Below are 22,838 nucleotides of genomic sequence, written 5' to 3' on the forward strand. Positions count from 1 at the left end.
TGAGGCCTCCTGTCCATCAGCGTGGTCCCTGGCAGGGTCCAGTACCTCTCTTGGCACCAAGCATGTGCTCACTATTTGACGCTGCACATAGGGACCTGGGGGAGGGTATCTGTGACTCTCTGATGGAAACAGTGGAAGAAACATTTTAAAATAATTGTTCAGTGATGTCAGTGCTCACAGAGAGCCAGCCCCTGGGCAGGCCTGGGAGCCTGGCTGTGGGATGAAGCTACAGCCTCCAGGCAAACAGGCCTGCAAATGAGGATCACCTCTCCAGGAGGTCAAGGCTACAGGGGAGGGCTGGGGCAGAGAGGGGTGAGGGGAGAGGCCACCTGGTCCTGTCGGGGTAGGAGGGCTCTACCTCACCAGGTGATGCCAAGAGGGACAGTGTGGGCCTTGGAGTGGGTGACTTCATCTCCCTCCCCTGCATGAGTGATGAAGCACACTGTGAGGACCCTCCCGGGTGATGCTGCTTGCTCTCACTATGGTCAGCCCCAAGTAAATGCATTTTCATGATCTTACAAAGCACAAAAGTTCGAGAAAAAAAGCACAATCTGACTTGAATAATGGTCTCTCTTCCAATTACTAAAAGCTGTGTGTGGTTTGAAAAGAAAAGAGTTTTCCATTAGGAGGTCTTTAAAAAATAGCCATTGTGATTAGAAGCACCTTCTCCATTTCAGCATGAGTGTTAATTACCTTTGCAAATCACTCTGGCCCCAGAAGCAGGTGTCCCCACCTGGGCAGCAGCCTCTGGCAAACATTCCAGGCTGAAGGGAGCCCTTCTGGAGTCGGATTACCTAGAAAATATACTCAAACACCTTGCCCAGGTTCCTACAGGTGCCTCTCAGCATGAACCTGCAGGGTAGAGACTCACGAATCCCAGCGGTGACTCCAGACTGATCACAGGCATTTCCCTGGAGAACGAGAGCTGGGCCTCGCCAGGGAGGCAGCCTCATGGGAGGCAGCCAGGGTGTCCTCTCTGCACCATCCTGGGCTGCCTTCCCTGCTTCTTGGTCTCAGTGGTTTGGGACCCTGCTTCTCTTCTAGAAAATTCATGAGAGTGGCTTGACTCCTAACCATGGGAGATGCTTCCTGCAGAGACTCCTTATCTTTGGAAGCCTCCCCATATTCCTTTGGAGCCAAGTTAGGGTATTCAGGGTTGAGTGGGCAAGATGGTGGTACTTATTTATGGTCCCTTTGTTGGTTCTGTGTCCCACAGTGGGGGATGTGCATTTTGAGGTTTATGATGTGGTACAGCTTCTGGATTGAGTTTAAGGTTTGCTCTGTCGTGTCCAGGAGCTCAGAAGGAGCTGCTGGGGCTGACACCACATGTGGTTGGGGTGTTGGGGACGTGCTTTGGCAGACCATCAAGATCCCATAGCTGTCTAAAGGAAGAAAGACTCCCTACCCACTGCGTGGGAGGTGCCTGGGTGGATGGGCAGGGGCATGGCTAACTTTACTTAGCACCAGCCCTGACATAGGTGCAGCGTTTCCAGTTGGGGGAGCCGAGCAGGCCTGAGGGTCCCATTTTACACACCAGGAGACTGAGGCTCCATACACTTAGAGAGGGAGATCAGCACGTGGTCTGCTGGCGTTGGCTGAGGAAGATTTCTGGAGTGAAATGTGCCAGGTTGGGAGTCAGGAAGGGGAGATGAAGGAGAAGTTGTCAGGGGTTGGCTGGAGTTGGTGAGGCCTCTGCTGGCAGTGGGAAGTCAGGGAGCAAGGGTGTGGGGAGCCATGAGGTGGTGTGACCTCACTCCAGTATTCATGGCTGGTGAGTGACAAGTGGAGAGAGCAGGAAGGCAGGCCTGGCCAGGGCAACCCAGCAGAGTCTCGGGGACAGAGCATGAACACTATCCTCAAGGTGGCAGAGAGGCCCTGTAGAGGGAGTCTCCAGATAGAATTTTCTGGAAAGGGCTCCCTGAGGAAATGCACTTTAAATTGAGACCTGAAATATGAAAATCATCTTATTCATGTAACTAATAACTGGAGAGCTTGTTGTGTTTGGAAAAGAAAACAGTGTTTACTGATATTAATGATTAGGCTGTTCTCATCTTGCTTCCTAAGCTCATCTACTGTTTTGTCCAAAGCTGATTCACTGAGGTGGGGTTTCGATCATGCTGAGACCTTGCAAAGGCCGATAGGAGAGGTGATATCATCAGAGCCTCCCCAGTGAATCCCAACTTCTGTCACACAATAGCTGTGCCTGGCAGTTAGCTTAATTTGGCTCTCTTGGCTGTTCAAAAAATTAATTGGTTTTGCACCAGCTTTTGCTTCTTGGAGAATGAGACCTAAAGTTTCAAGTGGCTGTGCCACCTGAGGACACTGCACACTATGAAGTCCTCAGGTCCTAAGTCTCAGGGCTCCCCACTGTGGGACAAGGAAGGGCCACAGCCCAGTCTCACGGGAATACCAGGATTTGTCCCAGCCCCAGAGCAGACTCCACTGATGCCAGGAGGGACCTGAGGCTGGGTGGGGTGAGCAGGGCAGCAGGGCAGGTGGCCTTGGTCCCTGCTGAGATAAAGGCTGGGGAGGAGGCACTCAGAGGGAGTGCAGTCCAGGCAGACCTGGAAAGTCAACTTCTATGTGAACCTTTGTAGAGCACCCACTGCATGCCAAACCCGGGGTGGGGGGCGCGTCCCTGGGCAGGATGCAGAGGAGAATCCGATTTTGGACCTCACTCTCAAAATCGTTTCCCCAGACATTCAACCACACTTACTGAGCACCTTCTAATGCGGTAGAGATACCTGCTCCCTTGGATGCAGCCATCCATTAGCAGGAACCACTTCAGAGTCCTCTGCCTCCACATGAGATCCATGCACAGGGAGGGAGCTGGGGAGCTCAGGCTCAGAGAAACAGGAGCTTGCCAGCTGCCGGCCCTGGCAGCGCTCCACGTGAGAGCAGGAGTCCACTGAGAGAGGAGGGTCCCAGAACACTCCAGGTAGTGACAGGCAGAGAATGTAAGGGCATGGTGCAGAGGGTGTCTTCCTCAGGAGGCAGTGACAGCTTGCACCTCACGCTGATGGGACAAACAGTAACGACGGCAGGGATAAACAGCAGCTGCAAACCCTTGCTGAGTGCTCACCAGGCTCTGTGGGCCAAATGCACCCTTGGAATCCTCACCCCCAGGCCAATGGTGTCAGGAAGTGGGGCCTTTGAGGGATGATTAGATCAAGAGGAAGGCGCCCTTGTGAGTGGGATTCATATCTTTATGAACAGGTGGAGGGAGCTCTTTTGCCTTTTCCACCATATGAGCATACAATGAGAAAGCACCATCTATGAAACGGGCCCTCACCACACGCTGAATCTGCTGATGCCTCCATCATGGACTTCCTGGCCCCCAGAACTGTAAGAATTAAACTGCGGCTGTTTATAAGCCACAGAATCTATGGTATTTTGTTTGGTGGACCAAACAGAATAAGACAGTATATGGCAAGTTTTATGCACATTATCTCATTAAAATCTCACCATCATTCTCTATGAGGTTGTCATGGGGTCATGTCACCTGGCAGTCATACCTGCTTCAGGTTGTGCAGCTGGCAGGGTGGAGTCAGGATGGGAGGCCTCATGCCCACACTGAGCTGATGGCCTGTCACCTGCCTGTACATGTCCTCAAATAGGCCACTGCTGGTTCAGATACCTCCATGCAGAATTTGTTTCTTTATTAAATTATAACATTTAAACACACTCCATAACATTTAACACCCTCATTCACCTTTGTGATAGAACACTCAAACAATAAGGACAAAAATGCTTTCTATCTTATCCACTGGGGTTTGAAAAGCTTAGTGTTATGGCTTGGATATGAGGTATCCCCCAAAGCTCACATGGAAATCAGGAATGTTCAGAGGTGACATGATTAGATTATGAGAGTTGTGACCTAATCAGTGGATTGATCCATTTGCTGCATTAATAAGTCTGGATGGATTTCTGGGTGGTAGCCACAGACAGGTGGGGCAGGGTTGGAGGAAGCAGGTCCCTAGGGGAGAACCACGGGGGTTACGTTTAGGACCTGGCTCCACGGGCACTCTCTCTCTGCTTCCTCTGTGACACTCCTCCACCACGATGTCCTGCCTCACGTCAGGCCCAGAGTGATGTAGTCTGCTGACCAGAGATTGATCCCCAAATAGTTTTCCTCCTCTTAGCTGTTCTGGTCAGGTGTTTTGGTCACAGCAATGAGAAGCTGACAAACACACTTAGATTTGAAAAAGTGGTAAGAATTTTACCCAGACTGTGGCAAAGGTTGCCAGTGTAAGTTGCATACCCAGAGCATCAGGTCTTGGACTTGGAACATTAATCTTCTTAGAAATGGAGTCTTAGTGACAGAGTTTATCAACCCATGTGACAACTTACCTTCGTTTGCATCTGGAGGGATTAAAGAGCTTGGGTGGAAGGAAAACAATGTCCGTGCTGCTCCAAGCTCCCACCTTTGATGCCTGGTTCCCTCAAAGCAGGCTAGAGCTCAGCGAGTGATCTACAACATGGGGGCAAGACCTCGGTGAAATCCAGGTTCAAAGAAATGATGTTAAGACTTTTAAAAAAATGTTTTTCCTGACTGTGCCCCTGAGGATAGAAGTAATTGGATGTAATGAACTATTGTGTCTCTCCTTTTGGTAATAGTAGCTCCGCTATTGGGAAATCTAATTTTCTTACTGAATGGGGCATTTATGTAACATAGTCCTTGGATGGTAGGGGGTCATTTTACACCTGCTTCTAATCCGTACATTTGCTTGCTTATCTGTCATGTATCTCATTCCCTTGAGGCCATCAGAAAGTGTGGAAGAATAAAAGGTTAATCCACTTTTCCCAATAATTAATTTGGGCTGACTCTGGAAGATATTGCCATAAAAATGATTGGCTTATTCAATTCAGTGGAAAAGAAAAAAAAAACAGTTATGTTGATTGACCTAAGTTTTATGTTATCGAATGACAACATGTAGAAATTATTTAGTGATGTGTGTCCTGAGTTAATGTAATATTCAAATAAATCCCTATCGGCACAAACATTTAATGGAAAAAATTTTTCTCAGGTATATTTTTTCATTTTCATTGAGCTCATGATCTCTGACATTTTCTTTTATTCAAGGATAGTCATTTTTTTGGGGGGAGGGGCGGGTACAGGGATTGAACTCAACCACTGAGCCACATCCCCACTCCTATTTTGTACTTTATTTAGAGACAGGGTCTCACTGAATTGCTTAACACCTTGACATTGCTGAGGCTGTCTTTGACCTTGCAATCTTCCTGCCTCAGCCTCCAGAGCAGCTGGGATTTCAGGCATGTGCCACCACATCCACAAGGATAAGGGGACACAATTTTGCAGTCCCCCTGCAGATACTGTGGAAGTTCACGTCCCTTATATAAAAGGGTATCGTATTTGCATAGGACTCATGCACAACCTCCTGAATACTAGGTTATTTATACCTAATACATCATAAATGCTCTGCAAACAGTTGTGATACCATATTGTTTAGAGAATGCTGCAAACAAAAAGCATGTACATGTTCAATATAGATGCAATTGTTTTTCTTTCCAAATATTTTTTGATCTGAGGTTGGTTGAATCTGTGGATATGGAGCCTGCAGATGCAGAAGGGCAGTGGTCAGCATTCAGTGGTGACAAATGTGAATGTTGGGATTCATCAAGGGACACACATGTGCTTTCCAGATGGGACACTTTTTTTTTTTTAAGTCATAGATGGACACAGTACTTTACTTTATTTATTTATTTTTATGTGGTGCTGAGGATTGAACCCGGTGCCTCATACATGTGAGGCAAGTGCTCCACCACTGAGCCCCAGCCCAGCCCTGGATGGGACACTCTTGCAGCCTCACCAGCAGTGCTCCTCCTGTCCCACATCATCTCTAGCACTTGATGCCATCCAGTTTGTGATGCTTGCCCAGCTGGTAGCTGTCAGATGACATTTCTTCATTCAAATATGCCTTTCTCTGGCTCCTAAGTGCTTCTCATTTTCAGGGATCAAACTTCAGTTTTCTCTTCTGCCTGGGCCTTTGCCCATTTTTCTACTGGGATTCCCCTTTCTCTTCCTTATGGATCACAGACATTCACTTTTTATAGAGATTTTATTTAAGAAGTTCGTCTCCATCTGTAGGATGCAAAAACATTTTCCTTTTTATCTTATGTTTCCCATTTTCATGTTTAATTCTTCAGACCATCTGGAGTCCCCTTTCTGTGTGGTGTGAGGTAAGGATCCAGTTTCACTTCTCTATGTGGAGTTGGGTTTTCTCCTGGCCACAGAGTAAAGAATCACCTTGACCTGTCATGTTCTCACATAATGAATGTATCATCCCCAAATACGCCACAGAAGTCGGCATGTGGTTCTCTCTTCACATACATTAGACCGTGGCCTATTTTTGAGCAAAAACCTTCCTTTCATCTTCTCTTCCTGCCTTCCTTTCCCTTCTCCTCCTCATTTCCTCTCCCCCTCTTTCTTTCTCCTTCTTTATATTTTTGAATATGGCTTTGTGATGTGGCTTAACTTCTAGGTGGGTAAATCAACACTATTTAAGCTGTTTGAGGACACTTTCCTTCCTTATGCATTTTAGAGTTCCTTAAAAAACTGGAATTTTGATTGCATATACTTTATTTATTCTTATGATTAATTTATTCACAGATCAATTTGTTGGGGAGGAACTGAATCTGTATCTTGCCAAGTTGTCCTACATGAGAGCAAGGGTATCTTGCTTTTTTGTTCAATAAATTTTCTATGACTTTGACTAAAGTTTCAAAATTGCCTTGTTATAGGATTCTTGCTTTCTTCTGTATTCTTGGCTAATAAATTCCAAATAATTCATAGGTTAGCTGATATTATAAATGATTCTATGTTGTATTACATTTTCTGGTTGGTTATTACTAGTATAGAGTAATGGAATTGATTTTTTAATGTTCATATTTGATCAAACAATCTTGTAAAACTAAGTCTTATTTTGTCTGATATTTCTGTTGGTTTTTCCTGACTGTTTAACCTGTAAAATAAATATATTTTTATTTTCTTCTGAAATTTACATTTTTTTGGTATCTTTTTCTTTCCCTATGAGCTTTGGCCATAATGTACAGGATCAAGAAATGATATCCCAGCCTTAAATCAGGTCTTCCAGAGAGTTTATCTAAACTTGTTCAACTAATTATTATGTTTGCTATAAATTTTTATTTTATAACCTTATCAAGAGTTTCCTTTCATTTATAGTTTGCTAAAAGTTTCTTTTCAAGAGAGATGTTGGAGTTTATAAAAAATGCTTTCTTTTGATCTATTGATATGATGAATTACATGGATGTTCTATGGTTGAACCATCCTTGTATTTCTAAAATAAAGCCTATATGATTATATCTTAATTTTTTAAAAATTAGTTGTTAGTTAATATTTGACTTAGACATTTTTGCAACTATGTGTAAAACAAAATAAACCTATTTGATTATTTTTTGACATTTTCATTCTCTGGTTTTAGTATTAAGGTCACATTAGCCTAATAAAATGATAAGATAATAGGTTTCACTCTTCCATTCTGGGGAAAAAACCCATATCTTTTTTAAGCTTGGCAAATTCACCTGAAAAACTACTTAGAACTTTTTTTTTTTTTTTTGCAGAGTTGGCTGACTCCCATTTCAATTCCTTTAATATTATTCTGTTTGGGTTCTCTCTTCTCATGTCAAACCTAGCATTTTTTTTTCTGGGAATTTATTAGACTTACAAATTTGTTAGGTTCACAAAGCTTTGAATCTTTTTAGTTTCCCTCTGTCTGGCTCAGTGGGTGGTTGGTGTGGGAGAGAGCAGAAAGGCCCCACTTCAGAGTCTCCACGGGGACCCCTGTTGGGGTTTTGTTTACCATGGACTTATAGGCCTGGCTGTTCTTGGCTCTCCAGATGGGTATACCAGTAGCACTCGCTGATGCTGTTCAGAGCCGTGACCCTGGCACAGGGGATAAAGGGTAAGGTGCTTGAGCTTCAGGCCTTCCTGACCCTTTCTTCTGGTTCTGGGCTGGAACATAGTTGTTCCATGCATGTGGAGATGATGGGCTGGAGAGAGGGTGGTATCTTCCTAAGTCTTGTGTCTTGGCTTCTCACCTGGAGTTCCTCTTCATGAAAATGGAGACTCCAAAAGGGTTATTGCTTCTTTTCTCTTGGGCTTTGTGCATTCAGTGACAACAGAAACAGCCCCAGAATTTTTAACTTGGAGGGACTTAAACCTTAAGAAATCTTATTGAAAGGAGGAGCTAGAGAAATGCTGGGGTCTAAAGCCACCCCAACTGGTGACCACTGTGGAGGGCTCATGCTCCACCTGCACTCAGCTGCTCTGCCCGAATGCATCTCAGGCCATGTGTGGGCAGGCACTCCCTTGGCCTGAGGCTGCAGCATACATGGTGGAACAGAGGTTCTGGACCCAAACAGTTGGAGGTTCATTCAACTCTGTGACTTGTTATTTAGGTGTCCTTCAACAAGTGACTTAACTATTCTAGTCAGCTGCAAGACAGAGGAGACTTATTTCTCCTCTCTTAGTGCTTTGGGAGGAGTATATCAACCAGCAGAGACCAGCAGGAAAGAGTGGCACACACAGATGACCGAAGCTCAGAGGTGTGGGCAGGGATGAGGGGACACGTGAAGGATACTGAGGTACCAGAACCTAGTTGTTGCAGGCTCAGGCCTGCAGGAAGTCATTACCACCCACAAGCTTCCAAAACTGGGGCTGAGAAAGAGGACTCCAGGATAGTGAATAAATGCAGCCACCAGCAGGTCCCCAGGGGCAGGGATGGGAAAGGGTTGGGGTCAAGGGGAAGAAATACTCAAACCTCCTCTCCTTTCTCTCATCTTCCTACCTCCTGGTGGCACCTCCCATTGGCCAATGCCAATCAGAAACCAGAGGACACTGGACCTCAGGCCTCAAGGGGGTGCCTCCAGTATACAGGAGCGCAAGAGGGTTGCAGACCCAGGGGTGCACACAGGAAAGCCAACACAGAGGTGAAACATCATTGCTGCTGTAAATAACCCTGCACACAGTAGGTGAACAAGAAATTCTGGATTTCCTAGGATGCCCAGCAGGCTCTGGCTCTTCTGAGTTGAGCATCTCCCCACATGTCTGTTGGGGTGGTTTCTTAACTTTCATAACAGTGTCTTCTTGTTTACAAATGGATAGCTCATGCCCAAGCAAGTCTCCCCAGAGGTCAAAGTGAAAATGAAATCACAGAGTAGAGGCAATGGTGGGGAGAGGAGCTGAGGTGCAAGTGGGACCCATGAACTAAGAATAAGGCTTGTCAAAAGATGCCAACTCCACAGGGCATGGGAGTAAGAACAAACACACCGAAGATTAAATATGAAGTGGGTAATTATGTAGCAATGAGATTGAGGATATTACAAAGGACGCTGCCATTTAAATCACCACATCTCAACATAGTAATGAACGGGAAAACCCTCCAGCTTCATAATTATAATCATAGTTGCCATAACAACTTGATATCTCTCTCTAAGCATCCATCTCCAGACCGTATTTTTAGAAATGGCTGTGCCTGAGTATGTATTTTTCTTTATATAGAAGCTAATTTTTCAAATTACTGATCTTTCAAAAAATTCCATTTTCGTTCTCTCTCTGAAAGTGTAAAGCTTCGGGGATAATTAGGGAAATGAGCAGGTGCAAAAGTCCGTTATGAAAAATGCTAGGAAAGTATTGATGTCTTGGCAATATTTGTTTCAACAGAATGTTCCTTGGACCTGCACAGGCTCTTGTTCCTTGTCAAGCAGCTTAACATAAATCTCCTCTGTGGGGCTCATAAATATTTGAACAATTATTAGCTGTTTAAGGTGTTTGAGGATTGTTTGACAAGCACAGATTTATGTTGTATAACAGAAACTGGCTTAACAGCATCCTGAGTCTGAGGGATTGGATTATAAATGCCTTCTATTTTTTTGCCAGAGTTTGAGGTTCTATTTCTATATCTTTTTTTCTTTGGGAGGAAACTCGAGAAAAGAACACGGAAAAAAAATAAGATATTTCCTCCATCCTCTCGAAGTGGAGAAATTCTATTTGGTTGATCTTAAATAGATAATGTCAGGTTTTCTCTTTGTTATAGTCTTAGTGACTGCCACATTTATCTTTTATAAAACTTACTCTGTTAGGTGCATTAATTCTTTAAGGTAAAGAAATGATGCACATAACTTCATCACCTTGAGAAAATTACATTAATCCTCAGTTAATTTGCTGCTATAGTAGAATGAATCTTACAGTGTTAAATCATACATTTAAGAATCAAACTTTTTATTTCAACAACTCTCAATTAAAATTTCTCCTAAAATTTTCAAGTGTTTCCCTGTATGATTAACCAGAAAGGGACAAATGTGCTCTCTTCCTGGTTCCTCAGAGGCATCTTATAAATATTGCATGTTGCAGTGTGGCACAATTTGGTGACATCTCTGAGCCTGGTACCTCCTCTTTCACTAAATTCTCCCAGGTGCTTGTCCTTTAAGTTCAGAAATTGATTTTAAGGAGGTAGCTGTCACCTTGCAATGAGTCATCTTCAGGCAGGACTCTCCATTCCCCTGACTCTGAATTGCATTTAATTGACTGGTGTCTTCAGAAAGAACTGAGATTGACAGCGGAGGCAAAATCTCCTAGCTAGCAAACCAGGAACCTTAAATTTAATTGCGAATCCTGTTCAGTAGATGTTGATTTAATAGCTGAGGATAGCTCTTCCATCCAGGCTTCTGGGATTCCATATAGTAAACATCTCAAGCCACAGGGCAGCTCTGTGGTAGTTGACTTTGCCTTAGGCCAGGATTATACAACCTTGGCCTCCTGGACATTTAGGCCAGGCTGTTTAGCACGGTGGCAGTTTTCCTGTGCACTGTAGGTTGTGACTGTGGAATGTCCAACAAGCATCCCCGGCTTCTACCCAGTGGAGGCAGGGACACCCTCACTCCCAGTAGGGACAGTCAAAAATGATTCCAGACATTTCCAAACACCCCAGAGGGGCAGCATTGGACTCCTGTGAAGGACTTTAATGTTATGGGTCTCCTTTTTCTTCAAGTTCTGTATAATTCTGTTCTGGGTGTTTGAAGTTGTAGAAAATATGACAGAAGTTAACTGAAATTAGTTGCAGAATTCCCTGGAATTTTGTGAAACTTGAGAAAATTCATAAACCATCCACATTTCCACATTTTGCCAGGGCTAACTGAATTACACTGCTTTAAATATTTTGATAAGTAATGTTTATGGAGTACAAACTCTGAGCTCACCCTATGTGCCAGACCCAGTTGTAAACACAACCAACATCCTCAGGGAAAAATGATCATTGCTTCCATACTGACAGAGGGAGAAACCAAGGCTCAAGTTGGGGCCCACTGCATTTCAGTGGCCAAGTTAGGATTCCTGGCCGGCCAGGTAGGGGGACCTCAGAGCCAGAGCTCTGTGTGATGGCTAATTTGAAGATGGCAGTATGAGTAGACTAATTCATCTGCCAACCAGAGGACAGGGCTTCACACATTGTTCATTTTTATGTCCCTGTTCCCTGGACCAATAATTGACGTATGGCAGAGGCATAGTGAAGGTTTGCTTTGCTAAATGAATGGGACCATTCTAAACTGCAGTCTCGCCTGTGGTTGATGAGGAAAACAAACAGTAAATGCATGTTAGGGCTTCATGAGAGGAGCTGAGTTGTGATATTGTAGGTCATTAATGTGTTGCAAATCTCTGTCATTAGCAGGGTAATTACCTTCCAGTGCAGAAAGGAAGCAGGGGCATAATTACAGCCCTCCGGCTGGATTCTGGGCCTCCTTGCTGGATGGCGGGCTGGGAGCTGAGATGCTGTGCTGAGTAGAGGCCCCACCACTTCCTAAGAATTAGCATGTCACCAGTACACGGGAGCATTTGTGACACACACGTGATAAGAGCAGACTTTCTCTGACGGTTCTCAAAGGCAGAACCTGCAGCCCCTCGGGGTCCTCACAGACGTCTCCAAGGCCATCTGGTTATGGAGATGTGGGTTTCTGTTGACAAGCAGCTTCTGACGCTGGCCCTCATGTGAGGCGTCAGTGCTGTGTTTGTACTCCAGCATTTTCCCTCAGAGTTCACGGAGGTGGGTGTCAGGGTGGCCTGGGACTGCGCAGGCCACAGGGTGGTCCTGATACAAAGCCTCTGTTGGTTCGCAGGAACCCTTTGGCCATGATGTCACTGTACGGTGAACTGCACCTTCCTGATGCCCATTAAAAGTCAGGCCCTGTGCAGAATTGGAGTCGAGGCAGGGAGCGTGAGCTGACCTGCCATTCTCTGTCCAGACATCTCATTCATTAGGTCCTTGAGAAACAGCCATGGAGAAGCAGAGTCAATGCAGAATGGTCTGGTAAACCCAGATGCTTCTTTTGGCTTCAATGTCCTTATTTATTTATTTATTTTGGTCAAGGTCTCATCTCTTCAAATGGTAACACTGCTGGCAAATTTTCAGAACAGAAACTTCACCTGCCTTGGAAATTCAGAGCCAAAGATTTTTTGGTAATAATAGTAACAGATACTGAGCACATCAAATAAGTCAGACACTACCAGACAGATTTTTTACTCGGTAAACAACCTCAGCACCCAGCTCAGCACCCAGTTCAAGTACCCCCTCACCTTGGGGCTTTCTGTGTGGTCTCCCGAGATTTGTTGTGCTACCCTTAAGCTTCATGGGAGTTTGTCCATATTCCTGGAATAGCACTTGTCCTGCTGGGTTCTGATTTATGTTTTCATAACGTCTTCCTTCCTGCCTGGATGGTGAAATTTTGAGATGGAATGATTCACCTTTGATTCCCCAGCACCTGGCGTGTGTGGGCTGGGGTGTGGGAGACATTTTTTGTGTGTTGGATGAATGAGTAATAGGAGAACTCATTAAATTTCATCTTTCACACTGGGCAAGAAGAGGACATACCACATTGAGATAGTTCCAACTTGTTAGTACAGAGCAACTCCCTTTTGTGACTTAGAAAGAGGATTTGAGGGCACAATTGCTGTTTTCCTTTATCCCCTTGATAATTTTCTCCTATCTCACCTTCCTCCTCTCAGCCTGAGGAAAATGTTTGTCTTACTGTTCTTCAGTTAAGGTCTTTCTGAAACACACCCTTCTTTTCTTTCCAGGCAGGCATTAATGAAAATGATTTTTACGACGGTGCATGGTGCGCAGGTAGGAATGACCTTCATCAGTGGATTGAAGTGGACGCCAGGCGCCTGACCAGGTTCACGGGGGTCATCACGCAGGGACGGAACTCACTCTGGCTGTAAGTGGCCTGCATCTGTGCTTTTGGGGCTCTGTGTCCTCAGTCTAGTGTTGGAGGGTTTCGACAGATGGGAGGCTGGAGCAAGATATCTGGCAACGGGTAATGCAAAAATAGAAAATCGAAATGTGGACTGGATCAAAGGTTCATCTCCTAGAAAGACACCTTCCTACGTACAGCAGGGAGCAGGATCCACTTGGAAGGTAGGATAAAGTAGGCAAAAGTACAATCCAAACAAAGCCGTAGGCAAGTGGCTGCCATCTTGGATCCATGGCACAATCCAGACAGGTGCACAAGCACAGGCCTAGGTGGGAACTCTGGACAAGCAGTGAGCTTGTCCTGGGCTGGAGGGTATGAACCATTCACACTCTGAGAAGAAGGGCCAGAAGCCTTGACAGCTTCCTAAGTGAAGGAATACTCGAGAAGTTGTACCAGTGACCTGGTCTGAGGTCTGGTCTGAGATGCAAGGCCATTTCTCAGAATTGAGTGTGGGGTCGAGCTGGGGCAATATGAGTGTGACTTGATGGTACTTCCTAGAGGAACAGCCCCTGAGAGCCCCATCCCATGGCATGTGCCTCCAGGGGAGCTGTGTTCAGCTTAGAGAGGGGGGAATGCTGACACACACTGCATGTGGATGGACCTGGGGCTCTTGTGCTAGGTCCAATCAGTGAGTCACCAAGAGCAACAGCTATGCGTTCCTCTTCCACAAGGACCCAGCGTAGTGGGATGCGTGGAGTCAGAAGTGGACTATGGCTTCCAGGGGCTGGCAGTGGGGTTGGAAGCTGAGTGTACAGTGTTTCATGTGGGGAGGGTGAAATGGCAACGGTTGCAAATCACTGGGACCATACTTAGTGCCACAGTCTCCACACTTGAAAGGGGTTAAGATGATCCATTTTGTGTCATGTATATTTTATGACAACAAACAACAGACACATATGAAACCATCCACCTTCCCCTCGGCCCAGCCCTGGGCTAATTGTGGAGGTGGAAGTGCAGCTGACACTTCAGGAGACCTCCTGTGTCACCACCCTGTGAACAGGGCATACAGGGACCTGGGCATGCTGGCCTGGGAAGGACTTCCACACTTGCTGAATTTGAATGAGCATGCTTCTGGTTCCTCTAACCTTGGGCCCGCGCTGAACGCCAAGGACACAGATACCCACATGGTGACACTGTGACTGGTCGTGACCCTCTACCAAGGCCCCCCTGGCTGAAGTGTCCTCCCCCTCACACATACCTGCAGCCCTCTCCAGTTCCATTTCTTGGCATCCTTCAATATTTATGAATTACCTGTTGGCAACCAGGTGAGATCAGTGTGTAACTTGCCAGTGAGATTAATTTCTGGAGAGGTCGACGTTAATAATAACCCAGGATAAAAGAGCTGAACCTGGTCTCTGTACTCACATTTAACCACCTGTCATTGTCCCTGCAAAGGGGACATTGTATCACACAGTGACAATTGTCAGGCCATGACTCATCACCTGTTTTCCTCTCAATTTCTTTTTATTATTCAGAGGATATTGTAGCATCTCGCAGCATTTTAAAACATTATCCTGGATCCCACTGTCATTATGAAGACAGATTTTTTTTACATATGGCCTTCATATTGCGTATCCAGTGGTGTTATTTTTAACTTAATATCTCGGTAACGTGTTTCGTGCTGTGACTGTGGCTTCATAATGATCATTGTTAATGGCCTATAATTTACTCAGCCATGCCTTTTCTGCTGTCACATAGCACATTGCACTTTTCTTCATTTAAATTATTTCCTTCAAATGAATTTCCAGAGTGGGAATCATTCGTGCCCTTGGACAGCATTTGGTGACGTATCTGTGTTGCCTTGCGGACGCGTCTCCTTTACTCAGCTTTGCAGTGACTCTTTGAGCGTGTGCCTGGGTGCCGGCTTTTGTTCTGCAGCTTGCCTTCTGCTCTCCTCAGTGGCTTACTGCCATGATAATTGTCTTTACTGTTTAGATTCTGAAAGATGGGAGTCTTCAAAGGGGGAGGGGTCACGGAAGTTGGATTGCTCAGGGAAAATGAAGATTCAGATGCAAAGAGTGGTTTGAGATTCTCCAAAGGGATGAGGCAGAGATTTTTACCTTCATGCATAGATATTAACCTGTCTGGCCTCTGTCATTGGAGATCCATGTAGTCCGTTCATTGGATTAGGAAATAAGAGTAAGGTAGGAACGTTGCTCATGTTCCATTTCAATTGGAGGCACCAGAGGGCCTGGGGAGAGCAAGGCAGGCGGTGAGGGAGCATTATCTCTCTTGTTTGGCCAGGACAGAAACATTTAATGGGGAAGGCAAGGCATAGAATTCATAGAATTTCTTTTCAGAGTTAGATTTTTAAAAGTGTCTAAATGTATTTCAAGTTGAATTATTATTCAGGGATGATGGAAAGAAGAAACCTGATGTGTCCCAGTGTGTCTTACCTCATGGAATGGCTGCCTCCACCCAGGACTGCCGCAGTGGACACGGGTACATTGTGGTACTCAGCTCTTTTCTCCTGGAAGCATGAATAATGTCAGAGGCAACAGGACTACCCAGCGGGACCAGAAAGAACGTCAATAAAAGACATTGTTAAATACTGACAGTGAGAAGAGAGCTGTTGTTCCTCTAACCCCCACGTCCTGTCCCCACTCTGCCCTTGGCAGATAGCATCAGTTTTAATGCTTCTGTCCATTGGTTTCTGTTTCTCTCTCCACTGGGCAGTGAGACCCTTGACGATACTGGCAGGACTTGATGTTCTGCATCCTTGGGACCCTGTCTGGTCCCAGGCATCTAGTAGGTGCTCTATAAATAACTCTGATGAACAAATACCAGCATGAAGCAAGTTCACGAAGGTTCACTCACACTGAATAGTAACGAGATGACCCATGACTATACATGACTGGCAGCTGGCGTCAGATGTAAGGGGAAGAAGGAAGGGACTCGGAAAGAGAGGCTGAGAGATGACAGAGATATAGAGATGGCTGCCTTGCAGAACTGACGGATTTGAAATCATGTCATGGCTCTTGCTGGTAATGAGATTTTCCTTCTCTGAGCCTCAGTTTTCAATTCCCTAAAAAGGGATAATTATTCTTTATCTAATCAAGATGTGATGAGGGTTAGGTGGAATTAATAATGTGTGAAAATTACCCAGCACATAGCACTCAGTAAATGGTAGGTTCTTCCCTCAGCCCCTCTTTGGGTTTATGTACAACAGTGGATTTCTAGCTTTATTTTTAGTCACTGAGCTTTTTCTCAAATAAGATTTTTCTTGAAAATATTTAGAAAATACAGACAGGTGAGGCGACTCTGTGTGGATCTCTGGGTGGTAGGGATGCTGCCTGCCTGGCCCTCATCTCTCCTTGCACGGGACACCCCTGAAAGACAGATCCATGCCAGTGTCTCTGTGTGAAAGCATACTGGACAGCCAAGGTGACTCCATGCAGGTGATAATCCTGGACCACCATCAGATGCCCATTGCCACATCCCTGTTCTGCAGGTCATGGACAGGTGTGGGATTCAAGCCAAGACAAACTGTGCCAGAACTGGGATTAGAGTTTTATTTTTCTAAGTAAGCATGCAGAACAGATCCATTCTCGAAGAGTGCTGCATTTTGATTGGTAACATTCATAGACATGGAAGAGAAAGAGGGTGCTGGTCCTTTGGAGTTTGCTAGATGGATGTTTCTTCCCGACATCCTCTTTATGTGTTTATTAATTTTAATCTATGTGATGTCTACTGAATGCTCTGTTCTAAGCATTGGGACTAATATACACAGCATGAGCAAAAAAGGGGTCTTGTTTGCAGTGAGCTTTCAGTCCAGCCCCTTGTTGGTGCCACTGACTTGAGACAGACAGGAGCTTCCGTCAGACAGAGATGCAGTGAGGTCTTGAGTCTTGGCCACCATAGTCCTACTGCCAGTTCATGGCCAAGTTGACAAGCCTACAATTCCAGTTTTAATATTTTTCAGATAATTAATTCTATTTGAAAGCAATGAAATGCAATTGTTTTAATGACATTGAATGCTTTATATTTTTTTACCAATATAAATTGTCCTTCCTACTGCATTGCACTTGAGTGAAATGTTAGTATACTAATAAAACCAATCTTTTATTTCCCAATGACAGAAAGTTTATTAGATGTATGAGAGTTACAATTATAACCAGTGAGATGAGTGAAAAGTTAATTAATCTTCTTGAGGTGAATAGATGCTTCTAAGAACTTAGAATAAATACAGGCAACTTAAAATAGCCAAATGCTTTACATTTTAACTGTTTAATAGGTAGGACAGTCTCGCCTCCCAGCAAGCCAGCATTGGGTTTGTAAGGTGGGGGCTGAGCAAGGCTGGCTAATTGCTGAATTTGTAAAGTAGTTGGGCTGGTTAGGGAGGATGAGCACAGCCCCTGCCAGGAGCCAGGCTTGGTGCCCAAGGAGGCAGGCTTGACAGAGCCCCAGGAAGCTGGTGCCATTGAAAGTGGAGACTCTGAGAAGACCAAGGTACCCAAGTCAGAAGAAGAAGGTCAGGAAAGGCAAGTTGCCCTTTTCTGGTCAGACAGCCATCCACGCCCTGGAGGGGACGATCAGGTTGACGGGAGACATGGGCCTTGACACAAGGGGGGTCTGTGATGGCACGGGTGCAGGAGGGGCACAGGGACACCCACAGTGGAGAGCTTGGCCTGGAAAGGAATAGAGGCCTGGTCCCCGAGGCAGTCCAGGCAGGGAAGCCGGTGCTGAGGGGCTCAGGGCCTGCTCCTGGAGGGCTGTAGAGTCTTAGAGAAGGCAGCGGCAGGTCCTCTCAGAGAGTAGCAGGTTTAGGGAGTGGAAATGCAGAGAGTGTAAGACCCGTGTTGAGAAAAAGCACAGGGAATTTCTTCAGTTGCAGAGAGGGCTCAGTGTGTGCCTATAGAGGGTACACAATTGTCCTTGTCCCACTGGGTTGTCTGTTATGCCCTCAGGGGTGGTAGAGTCGGGCAGTTGCAGTGGAGGAAGGCAGGGAGGAGGCACTGTGTGCTTCTAGAACATGACTTGTATTAGGGGACGCTGGGGTGCAGGAGCTAAAGCCTGGAGTCAGTTGGTGGAATCTCTGGGAGAAAGAGGGCATAAAATATGATAGAGACTTGGTCTCGGAGGGCAGAGGCCAATCTGAGGACTTCATGAGGCAGTGAAGGTGATGATTGGAGTCAGGGTGCCGGGGGCTTATGGAGCGAGCCAAAGGGTAGAGAGGACAGACATCTGGGACCCCGAGGCTCAGGGTTGCTGCTCTGTGCTTGCCCTGCGGGGGGGTCTGCAGGGCAGGCTGGACAAGGCTCAGCAGAGGGGGCTGCTCAGGACAGTAGGGCTGTAGCAGAAGGAAGAGAGAGGGTGACAAGAGGCTGTGGCAGATGAGCAGCTGGAGGACGTTGGCCCAGAGCTGGGGACAAGCAGGGGTCTCGCCAAACTCCTTCTTTGACTGGGGGTCCCACTTCCCCACCCAGCAGTGCTCAGCTGTATCTGTTTTCTGCTCCCTGAGGACCCCTCCAGCCTTTGCTGCTGGGTCATCCTCCAGGGTGGGTCTGGGTCCCAGCACTGCAGCAGCCAAGGTGCGGAGGGAAGAGGCGCCAGGGCCAGGCGGGAGCTCAGGAAGCAGAGCTCAGCGGAGGCTTCTCACTCACATGGTACCTTCCTGGAGAGTGGGTGTGTTTGTAGAACTGTCACGCTGCGTCTCCTCCCTTCACAGGGAAATGAAAATTTTGGCACCTGTGGGGGGCTGGGGAGAGAGAAGTTTCCAAACTCCTTTCTAACCTCTTTGAGAACTGTCACTCTGAACAGCAGAGCTTGTCAGGGAACGGATTTTAGCAAAAACATCTTCAAGTTCAATTATGAGTTCAGGCACTAAGTCATTTCCTCTATCTTATGTGAAATTTCAACGATGCAGAGATAGCTACTTGAAATCAAATAGTGCTCTCAAGATGGCGTCCAAGGCTCCTGGGTGGTTTTCTGGGTGTTGACTGAGGAGTGAGCTCTCGGGGGATTCCACGTGTGAAGTGGAAACAATTGCAGAGCTTGTTCTGGGTGCAAGCTTCACCCTGCTTTATTCAGGGGCTTTACGCCCCAGCCTGGCTCCCTGGAAATGCCTCTGGATGGTTTCTGGGCACCCCCTGCCTTTTGGTCCCCTGGGAGACCTTCTAGAGGCATCCTGGGTGTCCGCTGCTTTTTCTCTCTCTGTTTCCTGGTGGGGAAGGCCTCCTGCAGCCGCCCCTGGTCAGCTTGCCCCTTGCCCACAGGCCCTGTGTGGCCTCATTCCCTTTGCTCACTGTGTGTGGAGCCAGAACCCTCTTTTCCTTCCCCAGCTGCACCAGGCATGCTCCTGCAGGGGTCTTTGCATGGCCTTGCCCTCTGCCTGAAGACTCGACTCTCTCTGCACCAGGGGCTGTCCTTGGGCCACCTTCTGAAACCCACTCCCTGTTGCTCTGAGTCCTCCCGCTCGGTTTGGCCCCGATTGGCATCTGTGTTGGCTACTCCTGAGGAGCAGGCAGCCAGTTGCCGCTGCATCTCCAGTGCTAGGTCAGCGTCCTTCCAGGGCAGGTCTGCGTAACCAGCCCCTGCTCACCCACCTCCTCCAGAGGTCAGCCACCCAGAGCTGCCCGCAGGGGAAGGAAGCAGCCATTCCCCAGGGCAGCTCTGGTCCTCGGCTGACCAGGGCTCCCCTGGAGTTGGAGCCCAGACTGAGACCAGGATTCCAGACCTGCCTAGCTGCATGTCCTGGGACAGGTTTCTGGCCTTTCTGTGCCTCAGTTTCCTCATTGGTAACATGGGGTAGTAATAATGCCGTTGGCTTAGTGTCGTGGGGACTGGGCAAGCACATTCATGTCAAGCAGCTGAGGTCGTCCTTCCTTGGCACACGGCAGGTGCCCTGCTGTTGCTGTGATTGTCTTAAGACTCCCTCCCCCTGGAAGACAGTCCTGTTCACACATTGGTGCCTGCCCTCCTTCTTTCTCCTCTCCAGCCAATCTGAAGTGTGCTCTGCCTCTTGGAGTGCTCAGACCACATTCTCTGTTCTCAGTGTCTTTAACCAGAAGGCTGCTGTCACCAGCCCCAAGTAGGTCATCTCACCCCCCTGAGCCGAGAGAGGTGTTGCCTTGCTCTGCACTCTCAGCTTGGGCTGCAGGTGGGAGGCCCGAGACCACGAGCTGGTGCTGCTCCTTACCCAGCAGCCTCAGCCTGGAGCCCCTCCCCAGCATCCCGAGCGGGTACCACCAGTGTGGCCAACGCCTCTCCTCAGACACACCTAGGAAAGACCAGAACTGTATCATGTGACCACCAAGAACTTGAGTCTGATTGTGTGAGAATTTCCTGCCACACATCGGCATTTCTTTGAAACACAATGGTGGATAGGAAGTTTCTTTAAATAAAGGTACACTGGCTCTAGATCAGGGCTGCTGGGCACCTCACCTTGCCACCTGCAATGACCCCAGTGACCTGACAGGTAGGGCCCTTTTTTGTCCCCATTTTATGGACTATGAAGAAACTGAGGGGTAGAAAGCCTAAGTAGCGTGTTCTAATCTGGTCTGTCACAGTAAAGATGCTTGTCCTCTGCTCCTCCTCCTGCCCACTCCTGGCTAGTGCTCAGGGTCTGCCCTCCTGCCACAGGCTGGGTGAATGTGGAGGCCGCACCTGGACCGTGTGGACTTCATCTGAGGGCATCCAAGGCTGGGGCCTTGGAGCAGCAGTCGTGATACCTGGGACCATGAGACCTTCAGGAGCCCGTGAAGTTTTTAATTTCTTTTAAAATCAGAAGAAAAAATTAACTCTTAGGTTGAAGCAATCTCTTTACTCTATGACGTTGATCTGTTTGTCTTTGTGCTGGTGCAGTTGTAGACTATGACATTGACAGAGGAAGGGGAGAGCAGTCAGCAGGATGAGACCCTCCTCCACCGTGTCAGTGACCTGATTCCTGGAACCTGTGAACACACAAGTTTTCACAGTCAAGGGGCATGAAGTCGGCCTGGGATTGAGGCTGCTGAGTGGCTGACCTGAACATGGGAGATGATCCTGGACCGTACAGATGGGGCCCATGGAATCACCAGGGGCTTTAAATGCAGAGGGAGGCAGCAGGGAAAGCCAGAGAGATGGTGGCTTGAGAAGACCTTCCCTCCTGCTGGCTTGGAAGGGACAATGACCAAAGAATGGAGTGACAAGGAAAAACAGATTCTCCCTGGGGCTCCCAGAAGGAATACAGCTCTGCCAACGCCTTGATTTTAGGGCTTCTGACCCCAGAATTGTGAGAGAATAAGTTTGTGCTATTTAAACTATGAACAGTGCCTACAAATGCAGAGTGCTTCCTCGGCCCCACGGACGGTGCAAATCCAGCTCCGCTGAGTCCTGGGCAATCTGAGCAGGCCATGCCCCTTGGCACTCTCTGGCCGGGGTCAGTGCTTGCCAGGCAGGGAGCAGGATGGGGCCAGCCCTCTGGAGGCTCCATCCTGTGGCATTCAGAGGGGTCTCACTTTTTTGTTCCTTTCCTCCTGGCCCCTCATGTGACTGTTCCAGGTCTAGGTAGGCGTCGCATACCTTTTTTTTTACTATTAGTTCTCTACAGTGGGTTTTAACACTGATTTATTGCAACCTGGCTCTGAAAGTGGCATTTCCCCTCCCGTTTCCCCGGTAGATGTTTTTACTGGAGGTAATGGAAAATAGATAGTATTTCTAACCTTATAACATTCCCTCCTGCTGTCTCGAAGAGCCATGGTAACTAGCCAAAGTGAGAAATCCAATAAATCAGTGGGCTGATGTTTCACACAGTGTCCAACATCTGGCTGTTCTGAGGATGTGGCAGCACCATTCAGCTGTTGAGAGTGGTTCCAGCAGATAAGGGCTGGGGAGTAAGAGTGGGGGGGGAGACAGACAGATGGACAGACAGGCAGAATGAGGACACTGTGTTCTTGCTGCTGTGCATGCCTCTGCTTATTGTAGACAAGAGATAGGACTTCGCTTTTTACACGTTGTCTCCAGAAGCTGCTGAAGGCGGTCTCGGCCTCTTGGGATCAGTATTCCTGCCCAAAGTTATAGCTTGGCCTCCAGCAAGACTCGAGCCTGCCAGGCTGCTGGAACGCTGCCTCATGAGGTGATGGATGGGGAGCTGCCAGCTTCCTCATGGCTCAAGCAGAGAGTTGGCCTACAAAGGCCTGAGCCCTGGGACTCTCCCTCTTCTAACTGAAGAGGAACTTGGCGCTGCTGGCCCTGCTTCTGTATGGAAGTGGGTGACACCTGGTACTGGTCACCACCAGGGGCCAAGAGCCAGTGGTGATCCTGCAGCAGGCCTCGTACCCCTTATTCAAAATGCTTGGAACCAGAAGTATTTTGGATTTGGGCTTTTTATTATTATTTTTGAATATTTGACATACATTATGTGCATTGGTAAGGGGACCCAAGTCTAAACACAGAATTCATTTATTCCCTCTGCACCTTCAGCACACAGCCTGAAGGCAGTTTCCTCTGTTTTTAGATGCTTGTGTTGTGACTGTGACCCATCACATCAGGTGAGGTGGGAGGTTTTCCACTGGGTTGTCACATTGGTGCTCAGAGTTTCAGATTTTGGGTTTCCAGATCAGGTCTCCTCCACT

At 47.2% G+C, this 22,838-nt stretch overlaps 1 pseudogene; it reads left to right on the top strand.

Moving 5' to 3' along the window:
* LOC143410722 (inactive carboxypeptidase-like protein X2) overlaps nt 1-22,838 on the top strand; it is a 96,354-nt pseudogene that overhangs the window by 16,858 nt on the left and 56,658 nt on the right.

This window comes from Callospermophilus lateralis, chromosome 11 (genome assembly GCF_048772815.1).
Source record: "Callospermophilus lateralis isolate mCalLat2 chromosome 11, mCalLat2.hap1, whole genome shotgun sequence".
NCBI lineage: Eukaryota > Metazoa > Chordata > Mammalia > Rodentia > Sciuridae > Callospermophilus > Callospermophilus lateralis.